The 17,202-nt window shown below is 49.8% G+C and overlaps 1 protein-coding gene across 1 annotated transcript in view; it reads right to left on the bottom strand.

The window, feature by feature from the left end:
• LOC138663023 (zinc finger protein 605-like) overlaps positions 1 to 11,099 on the bottom strand; it is a 90,845-nt gene extending 79,746 nt beyond the window's left edge. The window contains exon 1 of the mRNA XM_069749075.1: positions 11,059 to 11,099. The gene's annotated coding sequence lies outside the window, so the exon portion shown is untranslated. The remainder of the gene's footprint in view (positions 1 to 11,058) is intronic.
• Between the last annotated feature and the right edge of the window lie 6,103 nt (positions 11,100 to 17,202).

The following is a 17,202-nucleotide window of genomic DNA, read 5'->3' as shown; positions in this document are numbered from 1 at the left end:
ATCAATGTTAACCCCTTATTGACCAAGGCAATTTTTAAATTTCTGACCACTGTCCCTTTGTGGTTATAGCTCTGGAGCCTCAAAGGATCCCGCTGATGACACTGTTTTTTCGTGACATATTATACTTTGATAGCGGTAAAATTTATTCGATATGACTTGCGTTTATTTCTGAAACAAACCAGAAATTTTGCAAAAATTTAAATTTTACAGTTTTCAAACTTAGAATTTTTGTGCCCTTAAATCAGTAAAATCCGACCCGAATCATGTTCCCTGGAGATTTGCTGATGCTGGGGGCCTACACAATTATTTCTTAGTGCCGTTAAAGTCCTGGACAACCGCTTTAAAGGGAAGGTGAGGAGTCAGAGTATCATGGCAATCTTGCCTTGCGCAGGCGTGTACTATGAAGGACAGAGAATGAACTTCAATCCAATATTGCAGCCAGCATGCAGCCAGCGGGTAAGGAAAGGGTGCATCAAAAACCCCAAAACCCCGCCTCCATGGCTAAAGATTGTTCCCTCCAAATTCAGGTGACAGTGTCCCTTTAAGTACTACTTTCGGCAGATATGCCGGATCTGGTCTGAGCACTACTCTGTCATCCAATATCTGCGTGTAAGGAGGGGAGATAGACAGGGCTTGCAAGTCACTCACCCTACGGGCTGATGTCAACGCTACCAGAAGTACTGTCTTAAGCGTAAGTATTTTTATTGATGACTCCTGCAAGGGTTCAAACGGATTACTAGTCAGAGCTTCTAACACCAGATTCAGATCCCATGGAGGAACCCTCTGAATTACCACTGGTCTAGACCTACTACATGATTTTATAAAGCGGGACACCCATCTATTGGAGGCCAGATTACAGTTATACAAGGCTCCTAATGCCGACACTTGTACCTTGAGCGTATTAGTCGCTAACCCTAGTTGCAACCCCGCCTGTAAAGATTCTAAAATGGTACCCACAGGAGCTCTGTCCCCCAAAGGTTGCCCCGAAAAATCTAGAAACTTTTTCCATGTTCTGCCATATAGCCTTGATGTAACTGGTTTTCTACTTTTCAACAGGGTGGAGACTAACCCTGGTGAAAAACCCTGCCTACTTAGTAATGCCCTCTTAAATTCCAGGCTGCAAGATGGAAGCCCTTCACTTGAGAGTGGCATATTGGACCCTGAGTAAGCAGGTCTGAAATTTCTGGCAGAATCCATGGATCGGTCACTGACATTTGTCTCAGGAGGGAGAACCAAGGTCTCTTTGGCCAGAATGGAGCAATCAAAATTACTCTCGCCCGCTCCATTCTGATCTTTCTTACCACTGTCGGAATCATCGCTATTGGTGGAAACACATACGCGAGACTGAAATTCCATTGTATTTGGAGCGCATCTACCGCGAATGGTCTTTCTCTTGGGTCTAATGAACAGAAGCCCTCTACCTTCCTGTTGTTTAGGGTGGCAAATAAATCTATCACAGGTAAGCCCCAGGCCTGCACTATTTGTTGAAACACCTGGGGATTCAAAGACCACTCTCCTTGTTTCAGTGTTTTGCGACTTAGGTAGTCTGCTTTCGTATTCTCGACTCCCTTTATGTGGAGAGCCGAGAGGGATAGTAGGTGGCGCTCCGCTAGTTGTAGGAGGACAGACGCTGACTTCATCAGGGAAGGGGATCTCGTCCCCCCTTGGTGATTGATATATGCAACTACTGCGTGATTGTCTGACATGACCCTGGTATGATGGCCCTGAAGGATGGGAAGGAAATGTTTTACAGCTCTCTCTACAGCCCATAACTCTCTTAGGTTTGATGCCTGTTGAGATTCCAATTGGGACCAAGATCCCTGAACTGAGAGTGTCCCCAAATGAGCTCCCCATCCTGAACCGCTTGCATCTGTGGTGATGATCTGATCTATCAGAGTTATCCACTGGACCCCTGATGTCAAATGATCTCTCACGGCCCACCATTTTAGGGAATCTGTTATCTCTAATGAAAGGCGTAGCTTCCCCTCTAAATGCCCTTTTAACCACCTCTGCGCTGACAGGACCTCCCATTGTAACTGTCTTAGATGGAACTGTGCCCATCTTACTGCGGGTATACAGGACGTCAGAGAACCCAACAGGGACATTGCCTTCCTCAACGTCATTACGGGGTGATGAACTGCCGACTCTACAAGATTTTGAATTTTGACCAGCTTGTTTTCTGGTAGAAGAGAAAGCTGACGCCTGGAGTCCAGAACTAAACCCAGAAAAGATTGCACTAGCTCCGGCGTCTACCTTGACTTGGCAAGATTTATTTTCCACCCCAACCGCTCTAGCGTCGCTATGACTTCTTTTATTTTTGTCAGGCAATGTGGTGCCGAGTTCCCTATTATAAGGAAGTCGTCCAGATACGGAACAATAACTACATTCTGAGAGTGGAGGAAGGACATAACCTCTGACATCAGTTTTGTAAAAATTCTCGGTGCTATTGATAGGCCGAATGGTAGGGCAGCATATTGATAGTGCCTGAGACAACCTTGGAGATAAACCGTCACTCTTAGGAATTTTTGGTAGTCTTGATGAATTGGGACGTGGTAGTAGGCGTCCTTTAAGTCTATGGCTGCCATGAAGCAACCTGGGAACAAAAGTTTTATTGCCGTATTCACCGACTCCATTTTGAAGGAGCAGTTTACTACTGACCGATTTAGATTTTTTAAATTGACAATGGTTTTCAAAGACCCGTCCGGTTTTCGTACCAAAAAAAAGAGGGGAGTAAAAATCTTTTCCCTGCTCTTCCCCCGGGACCTCCACTAGAACCCGTTTTGACACGAGCTCCAGTACTTCTGCCTCCAAGGCTAGCTGCTCCTCCGGGGTTTTTCTTTGGGGCGTTAAAACAAAAGTTTGTCGCGGTGGAAAAACAAAATCTATTTTTAGGCCATGTTCGATGACCTTTAGAGTTCAATGACTGGGGGAGATGTCTACCCATGCTGGGAAAAAAGATGAAAGCCTTCCCCCCACCTCCGGCCTGGCGTCATTGGGAGGGCTTTTTTGCCGATGTTGAGGGACCTTTAAACATATATCCAGATCCCCTCCTGTCTCTGGAGTCCCAATTTCTTCTATCTCCCGGGGGGCGGCCCCTACTAAATTTGCCCCTCCGAAAATAAGGCCTTCTGAAGTCCACAGGAAAACGAGGAAACCCCTTTTTCCTATCTCCTGCTTTCTCTAAAATGTCTTCCAACTTTTGACCGAAGAGGAAATGGCCGTCACATGGTACAGAACAAAGTCTAGTTTTTGAAGGTAAATCACCCGGGCACCCCTTCAACCAGAGAGCACGTCTAGCCGCGTTGGATAATCTTGCGGCCCTAGCTGCCAGCCTTACGGAGTCTGCTGAGGAATCTGCTACGAAGGCAGCTGCACCTTTAGCCAAAGTTACATTCGTTAGAATTTCATCTCTCGGGGTTTTAGACTTCAGTTGCTCCTCTATCTGCTGCAGCCAGACGATAAAGGAGCGAGAGACACAGGTCCCTGCGATTGCTGGTTTCAAGCCCCCTGCGGTTGCTTCCCAGGTGTGTCTCAGGAACCCATCCGCTTTTTTATCTAAGGGATCCCTTAATACCCCAGAGTCTTCTAAGGGAAGGGACAACTTTTTAGACGATCTAGCAACCGCACCATCGATTTTCGGAACCTTATCCCAAGTCTCTGAATCTTTGTCCTCAAAGGGGTAACGTCTTTTAGAAGCTGAGGGAAGATTATCCGATTTTTCTGGCTTCCTCCACTCTTTTTCTATAAGGGCCTTTATTCTGGAATTCACTGGAAAGGTGCTCTTTCTCTTTTCCTCTAAACCCCCAAACATTATGTCCTCCAGGGACTTGGCCGCTTTCTTATCTTTAAGGCCCATTGAAGCTCTAACAGCTTTTACTAGCTTGTCCGTGTTCTCAGTAAGAAAGCACGGACGGCCCCCCACATCACTATCAGAAGAGGAGCCAGGGGACTTAGAGGAAGAGGAGCAGGGAGATAACGGTTTCTCTTGATATTCCTCCTCAGAAGGAGATACCTCAGAAGCTGAAACTGGTTCAGGGTGTCTACTACCCTTTTTCTTAAGGGCTGCTTTAACAGAGTCCTGAACTTCGGCTCTGATTATTGCTCTTAGACTAGAGGCAAAGTCAGGGGTCTCTTCCTGGATAGTCTTTTGAATGCAATCTACACAAAGACTTTTCTGCCACTGGACTGCCAATGGAACTTTACAGAGGGCACATTCCTTATTCTTTGTCTTGGAGCTAGCCTTCCTCGGCGCCTGCCAAGTAAACAGAAAATGTAGCCCATTACCACCAGGGTGACATTCACGTAGATCACTCACCACCCGCTGACCATAAAGGGTACCGGATTCCGAGGCGGACTGGGAGCACGGGGAACATTCCTCCTGGATGCTGAAGAGTCGTGAGACGTCCGACGATTGCTGCTCTTTCCCCCTGAGCGGCTGTTTTTCTTAGCATGATGGTGAGCAGGTGTATCGCCTGATAAGGGCTCTTGCTGCTGCTGCTGCTGTAATAACTGCTGCTGCTCCATATCCACCATCTCTGGATTGTATGGAAATGAGCAGCGATCTTGTGTAGCCCCCCCCTTAATAAGGGGTCTTTCCACAGCACTCCCCGCCTCTTCCGGTACCAATTTCGCTCCTCTCCCCCTCCAGAATACCGCCGGAAAGCTTACATTATTACTGGCGTTTTCAATCCATGGGCGCTGCCATCTTGGATCCATCGCGCCTCTCTGACGTCACGCAGGCACGCCCATTCCCAGCGTGCTCTGCGCTGAACGCCAGCCGCGCACCCGGAAGTCGCCCAGCAGAGGCGGAGAGAGCGGCGTGGCAGCCGCAGAATGGCTCCAGAGATCCGGACTGTGCTGGACCGACGCACGCACGTGCGCGAGAGCCCGAAGGATCTGCGGACGGCGCTACCAGCATCCCGAAGGCCGACATACAGGCGTCCTGCCTGCGCTTCAAGTGCCGGTACCGCCGTGATTCAGCACAAGGGTTCCCATCAGGACAGGAAACCCAACTGAAACGAGGGAGAGGTACCGCCCTAATATTTAAGTAGGTTTCCTGTCCCGACTGGGCGGATCCCACTCTCAGGTGTGCTGTCATGGGAGACGGGAAAAATACGGTAGTCACGGCTCGGGGGGAGTGTGCACTGTGGGGGGACATTATATATAATCACAGCTCGGGGGAAGCGGGCACTGTGGGGGGACATCTATATATAATCACGGCTCGGGGGGAGCGGGCACTGTGGGGGACATCTATATATATCCACGGCTCGGGTGGAGCAGGCACTGTGGGGGGACATCTATATATAATCACGGCTCGGGGGGAGCGGGCACTGTGGGGGACATCTATATATATCCACGGCTCGGGTGGAGCAGGCACTGTGGGGGACATCTATATATATCCACGGCTCGGGGGGAGCGGGCACTGTGCGGGGACATCTATATATAATCACGGCTCGGGGGAGCGGGCACTGTGGGGGGACATCTATATATAATCACGGCTCGGGGGGAGCGGGCACTGTGGGGGACATCTATATATAATCACGGCTCGGGGGGAGCGGGCACTGTGGGGGACATCTATATATAATCACGGCTCGGGGGGAGCGGGCACTGTGGGGGACATCTATATATAAATCATGGCTCGGGGGGAGCGGTCACTGTGGCTTCCTCCTGCTGTCACCGTCACTCTACAGACAGACGGAATGAGAGGACACGTGTTCTATGGGACACATATATCCACGGCTCATAGGAGTGGGGAGCGGTCACTGTGGCCTCCTCCTGCTGTCACCCTCACACTCTACAGACAGACGGAATGAGAGAACACGTGCTCCATGGGGCACATATATTCACAGCTCATAGGAGGGGAGCGGTCACTGTGGCCTCCTCCTGCTGTCACCGTCACTCTACAGACAGACGGAATGAGAGAACACGTGCTCTATGGGACACATATATCCACGGCTCATAGGAGGGGGGAGCGGGCACTGTGGCCTCCTCCTGCTGTCACCGTCACTCTACAGACAGACGGAATGAGAGGACACGTGCTCTATGGGACACATATATCCACGGCTCATAGGAGGGGGAGCGGTCACTGTGGCCTCCTCCTGCTGTCACCGTCACTCTACAGACAGACGGAATGAGAGGACACGTGCTCTATGGGGCACATATATCCACGGCTCATAGGAGGGGGGAGCGGGCACTGTGGCCTCCTCCTGCTGTCACCGTCACTCTACAGACAGACGGAATGAGAGGACACGTGCTCTATGGGACACATATATCCACGGCTCATAGGAGGGGGGAGCGGTCACTGTGGCCTCCTCCTGCTGTCACCGTCACTCTACAGACAGACGGAATGAGAGAACACGTGCTCTATGGGGCACATATATCCACAGCTCATAGGAGGGGAGCGGTCACTGTGGCCTCCACCTGCTGTCACCGTCACTCTACAGACAGACGGAATGAGAGGACACGTGCTCTATGGGACACATATATCCACGGCTCATAGGAGGGGGGATCGGTCACCGTGGCCTCCTCCTGCTGTCACCGTCACTCTACAGACAGACGGAATGAGAGAACACGTGCTCTATGGGACACATATATCCACGGCTCATAGTAGGGGGAGCGGTCACTGTGGCCTCCTCCTGCTGTCACCGTCACTCTACAGACAGACGGAATGAGAGAACTCGTGCTCTATGGGGCACATATATCCACAGCTCATAGGAGGGGAGCGGTCACTGGCCTCCTCCTGCTGTCACCGTCACTCTCTACAGACAGACGGAACGAGAGAACACGTGCTCTATGGGACATATATATCCATGGCTCATAGGAGGGGGGAGCGGTCACTGTGGCCTCCTCCTGCTGTCACCGTCACTCTACAGAAAGACGGAATGAGAGAACACGTGCTCTATGGGACACATATATCCACGGCTCATAGGAGGGGGGAGCAGTCACTCTGGCCTCCTCCTGCTGTCACCGTCACTCTACAGACAGACGGAATGAGAGGACACGTGCTCTATGTGACACATATATCCACGGCTCATAGGAGGGGGGAGCGGTCACTGTGACCTCCTCCTGCTGTCACCGTCACTCTACAGAAAGACGGAATGAGAGAACACGTGCTCTATGGGACACATATATCCACGGCTCATAGGAGGGGGGAGCGGTCACTGTGGCCTCCTCCTGCTGTCACCGTCACTCTACAGACAGACGGAATGAGAGAACACGTGCTCTATGGGACACATATATCCACGGCTCATAGGAGGGGAGCGGTCACTGTGGCCTCCTCCTGCTGTCACCGTCACTCTACAGACAGACGGAATGAGAGAACACGTGCTCTATGGGACATATATATCCACGGCTCATAGGAGGGGGGAGCGGTCACTGTGACCTCCTCCTGCTGTCACCGTCACTCTCTACAGACAGACGGATTGAGAGGACATGTGCTCTATGGGACACATATATCCACGGCTCATAGGAGGGGAGCGGTCACTGTGGCCTCCTCCTGCTGTCACCGTCACTCTACAGACAGACGGAATGAGAGAACACGTGCTCTATGGGACATATATATCCACGGCTCATAGGAGGGGAGCGGTCACTGTGGCCTCCTCCTGCTGTCACCGTCACTCTACAGACAGACGGAATGAGAGAACACGTGCTCTATGGGACACATATATCCACGGCTCATAGGAGGGGAGCGGTCACTGTGGCCTCCTCCTGCTGTCTCCGTCACTCTACAGACAGACGGAATGAGAGGACACGTGCTCTATGGGACACGTATATCCACAGCTCATAGGAGGGGGGAGCGGGCACTGTGGCCTCCTCCTGCTATCACCGTCACTCTACAGACAGACGGAATGAGAGAACACGTGCTCTATGGGACACATATATCCACGGCTCATAGGAGGGGGGAGCGTGTTGTGAATTCTGTGGCAGAGTTCACTCCTGTGGTCACAAGTGGTACTTCGGCTGATTCTCTCTGGGAGCTTCCGTTTGTGGAGGAAAGTGGTACTGCAGCTTCTGAGTTTCCTCCCTCAGGTGATCTGGTGAGCTCGTTAGCTGCTTCTCTACTTAACTCCACCTAATGCTTTGATCCATGCTTCCTGTCAATGTTCCAGTGTTGGACTTGTGTATCTCTGGATCATTCCTGTGGCCTGCTGCTCTGCATAGCTAAGTGCTTCTTTGCTATTTGTTGCTATTTTTTCTGTACAGCTTGTCTATTTGTTTTGCTGGAAGCTCTGGGACGCAAGGGCTGTACCTCAGTGCCGTTAGTTCGGTATGGAGGGTCTTTTGGTCCCCTTTGCGTGGTTTTCTTTAGGGTTTTGTGTAGACCGCAAAGTTATCTTTCCTATCCTCGTTCTGTCTAGAATATCGGGCCTCACTTTGCTGAATCCATTTCATCCCTACGTTTGTCTTTTCATCTTACTCACAGTCATTATATGTGGGGGGCTGCCTTTTCCTTTGGGGTATTTCTCTGAGGCAAGGTAGGCTTATTTTTCTATCTTCAGGCTAGTTAGTTTCTCAGGCTGTGCCGAGTTGCATAGGGAGCGTTAGGCGCAATCCACAGCTGCCTCTAGTTGTGTTTGGAGAGGATCAGGGATTGCGGTCTGCAGAGTTCCCACGTCTCAGAGCTCGTTCTATTATTTTGGGTTATTGTCAGATCACTGTATGTGCTCTGATCGCTATGTACATTGTGTTACTGAATTGCCTATCACAACAGGAGCGGGCACTGTGGCCTCCTCCTGCTGTCACCGTCACTCTACAGACAGACGGAATGAGAGAACACGTGCTCTATGGGACATATATATCCACGGCTCATAGGAGGGGGGGAGCGGTCACTGTGGCCTCCTCCTGCTGTCACCGTCACTCTACAGACAGACGGAATGAGAGAACACGTGCTCTATGGGACACATATATCCACGGCTCATAGGAGGGGAGCGGTCACTGTGGCCTCCTCCTGCTGTCACAGTCACTCTACAGACAGACGGAATGAGAGAACACGTGCTCTATGGGACACATATATCCACGGCTCATAGGAGGGGGGAGCGGTCACTGTGGCCTCCTCCTGCTGTCACCGTCACTCTACAGACAGACGGAATGAGAAGACACGTGCTCTATGGGACACATATATCCACGGCTCATAGGAGGGGGGAGCGGTCACTGTGGCCTCCTCCTGCTGTCACCGTCACTCTACAGACAGACGGAATGAGAAGACACGTGCTCTATGGGACACATATATCCACGGCTCATAGGAGGGGGGAGCGGTCACTGTGGCCTCCTCCTGCTGTCACCGTCACTCTACAGACAGGCGGAATGAGAAGACACGTGCTCTATGGGACACATATATCCACGGCTCATAGGAGGGGGAGCGGTCACTGTGGCCTCCTCCTGCTGTCACCATCACTCTACAGATAGACGGAATGAGAGGACACGTGCTCTATGGGACACATATATCCACGGCTCATAGGAGGGGGAGCGGTCACTGTGGCCTCCTCCTGCTGTCACCATCACTCTACAGATAGACGGAATGAGAGGACACGTGCTCTATGGGACACATATATCCACGGCTCATAGGAGGGGGAGCGGTCACTGTGGCCTCCTCCTGCTGTCACCATCACTCTACAGATAGACGGAATGAGAGGACACGTGCTCTATGGGACACATATATCCACGGCTCATAGGAGGGGGGAGCGGTCACTGTGGCCTCCTCCTGCTGTCACAGTCACTCTACAGACAGACGGAATGAGAGAACACGTGCTCTATGGGACACATATATCCACGGCTCATAGGAGGGGAGCGGTCACTGTGGCCTCCTCCTGCTGTCACCGTCACTCTACAGACAGAAGGAATGAGAGAACACATGCTCTATGGGACATATACTGTATATCCACGGCTCATAGGAGGGGGGAGCAGTCACTGTGGCCTCCTCCTGCTGTCACCTTCACTCTACAGACAGACGGAATGAGAGGACACGTGCTCTATGGGACACATATATCCACAGCTCATAGGAGGGGGGAGCGGTCACTGTGGCCTCCTCCTGCTGTCACCGTCACTCTACAGACAGACGGAATGAGAGGACACGTGCTCTATGGGACACATATATCCACGGCTCATAGGAGGGGGGAGCGGTCACTGTGGCCTCCTCCTGCTGTCACCGTCACTCTACAGACAGACGGAATGAGAGGACACGTGCTCTATGGGACATATATATCCACGGCTCATAGGAGGGGGGAGCGGTCACTGTGGCCTCCTCCTGCTGTCACCGTCACTCTACAGACAGACGGAATGAGAGGACACGTGCTCTATGGGACACATATATCCACGGCTCATAGGAGGGGGGAGCGGTCACTGTGGCCTCCTCCTGCTGTCACCGTCACTCTACAGACAGACGGAATGAGAGGACACGTGCTCTATGGGACACATATCCACGGCTCATAGGAGGGGGGAGCGGTCACTGTGGCCTCCTCCTGCTGTCACCGTCACTCTACAGACAGACGGAATGAGAGAACACGTGCTCTATGGGACACATATATCCACGGCTCATAGGAGGGGGGAGCGGTCACTGTGGCCTCCTCCTGCTGTCTCCGTCACTCTACAGACAGACGGAATGAGAGGACACGTGCTCTATGGGACACATATATCCACGGCTCATAGGAGGGGAGCGGTCACTGTGGCCTCCTCCTGCTGTCACCGTCACTCTACAGAATGGACAGCTGGTGGCTGAAGACTTCTACCATCCTCCATCACAGGGACAGACGGAATGGACAGCTGGTCGCCATGTGCTTATGAAGACGTCCACCATCCTGACAGGGACAGACGCCATTTACCATTCAGAATCTCAGGAAAGTTGGGGAACAGACATGAGATGGACGATCTCTGTGGAACTACTTCACCTATTTTATGCTTTGCTGCAATCTGGGTGTAAACATTTTTATGAAAATATCAGGACATTTTAAGAATATCGCATCTGGTAGAGTCCTGATGGAACATAAGAAAAAAGCCAAAATAACACAGCCAGCGTCACCCGCACACACCCGGTGTCCCCGCACCCCCCGCACGGTCACTCACCGACTCAGCTGCCGCTCAGTGACAGGAGCCGCTGGATACTCACTGGGCATAAAAAAATCCCGACGTTCACCAGGCATAACCCCGCCCACTCGCGCAACACTCCACCCACTCATCCATTTGATTGGTTACTAGCAAGTGGGTGGGGCTTTTGTCCTAGGTGGGCGGACTTTCGGATGCATAACATAAACACGCGATCACATAGTGTGGCCTCATATTTATCAGGGAGTCACTCTGTGCCGCGCTCAGTGTCATGTGCGCCTGCGCAGTGCCCGTCCTCCCCTCACACAGCAGCACCGGGAGCGAGTATTGAATTCGCAGGTTGAATGTGTTGTGGGCGTGTCAGGGGAGTGGCAGTGTCTGTGAGCTGCAGCGCTGATTGGTTCATCAGGGTCTTTGTGAGCTGCAGCGCTGATTGGTTCATCAGGGCATGGAAGGCGGTGCATTTAGGAGCGCGCTCTGTTCCTGAGACGACAGGCTTGCAATATGGAAGGAGCACTTTCAGGAGCGCGCATTTATGCCTTTCGGCCGCGGCGCGCATTTCGAATGTAAGGAAGCGCGCATTCAGGATCGGAGGATCCGTATTCTGCCTATAGTAATCTGTTGCGTTTATTCCCAGCGGATCCGTATTCTGCCTATAGTAATCTGTTGCGTTTATTCCCAGCGGATCCGTATTCTGCTTGTAGTAATCTGTTGCGTTTATTCCCAGCGGATCCGTATTCTGCTTGTAGTAATCTGTTGCGTTTATTCCCAGCGGATCCGTATTTTGCCTGTAGTAATCTGTTGCGTTTATTCCCAGCGGATCCGTATTCTGCCTGTAGTAATCTGTTGCGTTTATTCCCAGCGGATCCGTATTCTGCTTGTAATAATCTGTTGCGTTTATTCCCAGCGGATCCGTATTCTGCCTATAGTAATCTGTTGCGTTTATTCCCAGCGGATCCGTATTCTGCCTGTAGTAATCTGTTGCGTTTATTCCCAGCGGATCCGTATTTTGCCTGTAGTAATCTGTTGCGTTTATTCCCAGCGGATCCGTATTTTGCCTCTAGTAATCTGTTGCGTTTATTCCCAGCGGATCCGTATTCTGCCTGTAGTAATCTGTTGCGTTTATTCCCAGCGGATCCGTATTCTGCCTATAGTAATCTGTTGCGTTTATTCCCAGCGGATCCGTATTCTGCCTATAGTAATCTGTTGCGTTTATTCCCAGCGGATCCGTATTCTGCTTGTAGTAATCTGTTGCGTTTATTCCCAGCGGATCCGTATTCTGCTTGTAGTAATCTGTTGCGTTTATTCCCAGCGGATCCGTATTTTGCCTGTAGTAATCTGTTGCGTTTATTCCCAGCGGATCCGTATTCTGCCTGTAGTAATCTGTTGCGTTTATTCCCAGCGGATCCGTATTCTGCTTGTAATAATCTGTTGCGTTTATTCCCAGCGGATCCGTATTCTGCCTATAGTAATCTGTTGCGTTTATTCCCAGCGGATCCGTATTCTGCCTGTAGTAATCTGTTGCGTTTATTCCCAGCGGATCCGTATTTTGCCTGTAGTAATCTGTTGCGTTTATTCCCAGCGGATCCGTATTTTGCCTCTAGTAATCTGTTGCGTTTATTCCCAGCGGATCCGTATTCTGCCTGTAGTAATCTGTTGCGTTTATTCCCAGCGGATCCGTATTCTGCCTATAGTAATCTGTTGCGTTTATTCCCAGCGGATCCGTATTCTGCCTATAGTAATCTGTTGCGTTTATTCCCAGCGGATCCGTATTCTGCCTATAGTAATCTGTTGCGTTTATTCCCAGCGGATCCGTATTCTGCTTGTAATAATCTGTTGCGTTTATTCCCAGCGGATCCGTATTCTGCCTGTAGTAATCTGTTGCGTTTATTCCCAGCAGATCCGTATTCTGCCTATAGTAATCTGTTGCGTTTATTCCCAGCGGATCCGTATTCTGCCTGTAATAATCTGTTGCGTTTATTCCCAGCAGATCCGTATTCTGCCTATAGTAATCTGTTGCGTTTATTCCCAGCGGATCCGTAATCTGCTTGTAATAATCTGTTACGTTTATTCCCAGCTGATCCGTATTCTGCCTATAGTAATCTGTTGCGTTTATTCCCAGCAGATCCGTATTCTGCCTGTAATAAGCTGTTGCGTTTATTCCCAGCGGATCCGTATTCTACCTGTAGTAATCTGTTGCGTTTATTCCCAGCGGATCCGTATTCTGCCTGTAATAATCTGATGCGTTTATTCCCAGCGGATCCGTATTCTGCCTGTAGTAATCTGTTGCGTTTATTACCAGCGGATCCGTATTCTACCTGTAGTAATCTGTTGCGTTTATTCCCAGCGGATCCGTATTCTGCCTGTAATAATCTGATGCGTTTATTCCCAGCGGATCCGTATTCTGCCTGTAGTAATCTGTTGCGTTTATTCCCAGCGGATCCGTATTCTGCCTGTAGTAATCTGTTGCGTTTATTACCAGCGGATCCGTATTCTGCCTGTAGTAAGCTGTTGCGTTTATTACCAGCGGATCCGTATTCTGCCTGTAATAATCTGTTGCGTTTATTCCCAGCGGATCCGTATTCTGCCTGTAGTGAGCTGTTGCGTTTATTCCCAGCGGATCCGTATTCTACCTATAGTAATCTGTTGCGTTTATTCCCAGCAGATCCGTATTCTGCCTGTAATAATCTGTTGCGTTTATTCCCAGCGGATCCGTATTCTGCCTGTAGTGAGCTGTTGCGTTTATTCCCAGCGGATCCGTATTCTACCTATAGTAATCTGTTGCGTTTATTCCCAGCGGATCCGTATTCTGCCTGTAATAATCTGTTGCGTTTATTCCCAGCAGATCCGTATTCTGCTTGTAGTAAACTGTTGCGTTTATTCCCAGCGGATCCGTATTCTGCCTGTAGTAATCTGTTGCGTTTATTCCCAGCGGATCCGTATTCTGCCTGTAATAATCTGATGTGTTTATTCCCAGCGGATCCGTATTCTGCCTATAGTAATCTGTTGCGTTTATTCCCAGCAGATCCGTATTCTGCTTATAGTAAGCTGTTGCGTTTATTCCCAGCGGATCCGTATTCTACCTGTAGTAATCTGTTGCGTTTATTCCCAGCGGATCCGTATTCTGCCTGTAGTAATCTGTTGCGTTTATTCCCAGCGGTTCCGTATTCTGCCTGTAATAATCTGATGCGTTTATTCCCAGCGGTTCCGTATTCTGCCTGTAATAATCTGATGCGTTTATTCCCAGCGGATCCGTATTCTGCCTGTAATAATCTGATGCGTTTATTCCCAGCGGATCCGTATTCTGCCTGTAGTAATCTGTTGCGTTTATTACCAGCGGATCCGTATTCTACCTGTAGTAATCTGTTGCGTTTATTCCCAGCGGTTCCGTATTCTGCCTGTAATAATCTGATGCGTTTATTCCCAGCGGATCCGTATTCTGCCTGTAGTAATCTGTTGCGTTTATTACCAGCGGATCCGTATTCTGCCTATAGTAATCTGTTGCGTTTATTCCCAGCGGTTCCGTATTCTGCCTGTAATAATCTGTTGCGTTTATTCCCAGCGGTTCCGTATTCTGCCTGTAATAATCTGATGCGTTTATTCCCAGCGGATCCGTATTCTGCCTGTAGTAATCTGTTGCGTTTATTACCAGCGGATCCGTATTCTACCTGTAGTAATCTGTTGCGTTTATTACCAGCGGATCCGTATTCTGCCTGTAGTAAGCTGTTGCGTTTATTACCAGCGGATCCGTATTCTGCCTGTAATAATCTGTTGCGTTTATTCCCAGCGGATCCGTATTCTGCCTGTAGTGAGCTGTTGCGTTTATTCCCAGCGGATCCGTATTCTACCTGTAGTAATCTGTTGCGTTTATTCCCAGCGGATCCGTATTCTGCCTGTAATAATCTGATGCGTTTATTCCCAGCGGATCCGTATTCTGCCTGTAGTAATCTGTTGCGTTTATTACCAGCGGATCCATATTCTACCTGTAGTAATCTGTTGCGTTTATTCCCAGCGGATCCGTATTCTGCCTGTAATAATCTGATGCGTTTATTCCCAGCGGATCCGTATTCTGCCTGTAGTAATCTGTTGCGTTTATTACCAGCGGATCCGTATTCTACCTGTAGTAATCTGTTGCGTTTATTCCCAGCGGATCCGTATTCTGCCTGTAGTAATCTGTTGCGTTTATTACCAGCGGATCCGTATTCTGCCTGTAATAATCTGTTGCGTTTATTCCCAGCGGATCCGTATTCTGCCTGTAATAATCTGATGCGTTTATTCCCAGCGGATCCGTATTCTGCCTGTAGTAATCTGTTGCGTTTATTACCAGCGGATCCGTATTCTGCCTGTAGTAAGCTGTTGCGTTTATTCCCAGCGGATCCGTATTCTACCTGTAGTAATCTGTTGCGTTTATTCCCAGCGGATCCGTATTCTGCCTGTAATAATCTGATGCGTTTATTCCCAGCGGATCCGTATTCTGCCTGTAGTAATCTGTTGCGTTTATTCCCAGCGGATCCGTATTCTGCCTGTAATAATCTGATGCGTTTATTCCCAGCGGATCCGTATTCTGCCTGTAGTAATCTGTTGCGTTTATTACCAGCGGATCCGTATTCTGCCTGTAATAATCTGTTGCGTTTATTCCCAGCGGATCCGTATTCTACCTGTAGTAATCTGTTGCGTTTATTCCCAGCGGATCCGTATTCTGCCTGTAATAATCTGATGCGTTTATTCCCAGCGGATCCGTATTCTGCCTGTAGTAATCTGTTGCGTTTATTCCCAGCGGATCCGTATTCTGCCTGTAGTATCTGTTGCGTTTATTACCAGCGGATCCGTATTCTGCCTGTAATAATCTGTTGCGTTTATTACCAGCGGATCCGTATTCTGCCTGTAGTAAGCTGTTGCGTTTATTCCCAGCGGATCCATATTCTGCCTGTAGTAATCTGTTGCGTTTATTCCCAGCGGATCCGTATTCTGCTTGTAGTAAGCTGTTGCGTTTATTCCCAGCGGATCCGTATTCTGCCTGTAGTAAGCTGTTGCGTTTATTCCCAGCGGATCCGTATTCTGCCTGTAATAATCTGTTGCGTTTATTCCCAGCGGATCCGTATTCTGCTTGTAGTAATCTGTTGCGTTTATTCCCAGCGGATCCGTATTCTGCCTGTAGTAAGCTGTTGCGTTTATTCCCAGCGGATCCGTATTCTGCTTGTAGTAAGCTGTTGCGTTTATTCCCAGCGGATCCGTATTCTGCCTGTAGTAAGCTGTTGCGTTTATTCCCAGCGGATCCGTATTCTGCTTGTAGTAATCTGTTGCGTTTATTCCCAGCGGATCCGTATTCTGCCTGTAGTAAGCTGTTGCGTTTATTCCCAGCGGATCCGTATTCTGCCTGTAATAATCTGTTGCGTTTATTCCCAGCGGATCCGTATTCTGCTTGTAGTAAGCTGTTGCGTTTATTCCCAGCGGATCCGTATTCTGCCTGTAGTAAGCTGTTGCGTTTATTCCCAGCGGATCCGTATTCTGCCTGTAGTAAGCTGTTGCGTTTATTCCCAGCGGATCCGTATTCTGCCTGTAATAATCTGTTGCGTTTATTAGCAGCGGATGCGTATTCTACCTGTAGTAAGCTGTTGCGTTTATTCCCAGCGGATCCGTATTCTGCCTGTAATAATCTGTTGCGTTTATTCCCAGCGGATCCGTATTCTGCCTGTAATAATCTGTTGCGTTTATTCCCAGCGGATCCGTAGTGCAGTGCACAGTAAATTACAGCAGTGCGCAGGTGCCTAGAAAAGTCAGAGAGGCCCAGCGCCTGCAGTACTTTGCTGTGCCCTCAAGAGGGCAGATCAGTACGGCTGCGCAGGAGACACGACACGAAGCAAGGAAGAGGACGTCATCGTATGAAGATGGGAGGCTCTGGACCGCGATGCCCATCGAATGGGACAGCCCCCCCCTCCCGGGTGAGTATAATCTTGTTTTTCTTCTATTTCAGGTTTGATCGGAGGCTTATCTACAGCATTACCGCTAGGTCTTCTGGGTTATTGCCGCAATGCATTACTGGCAACGCTAGCTGCCGGGAGCATCGGTAACGCTGCACGGGACGCCGGAAGGTAAGAATATTGCTATCTTTTTTTTAATTATTTTCTTTTTTCTTTTCTTTTTTTCTCCTGGGTGAAAAAAGCG

This window comes from Ranitomeya imitator, chromosome 2 (assembly GCF_032444005.1).
Source record: "Ranitomeya imitator isolate aRanImi1 chromosome 2, aRanImi1.pri, whole genome shotgun sequence".
NCBI lineage: Eukaryota > Metazoa > Chordata > Amphibia > Anura > Dendrobatidae > Ranitomeya > Ranitomeya imitator.
The sequence above is the reverse complement of the archived record's forward strand: the minus strand, read 5'-3'. Positions and strand labels throughout refer to the sequence as shown.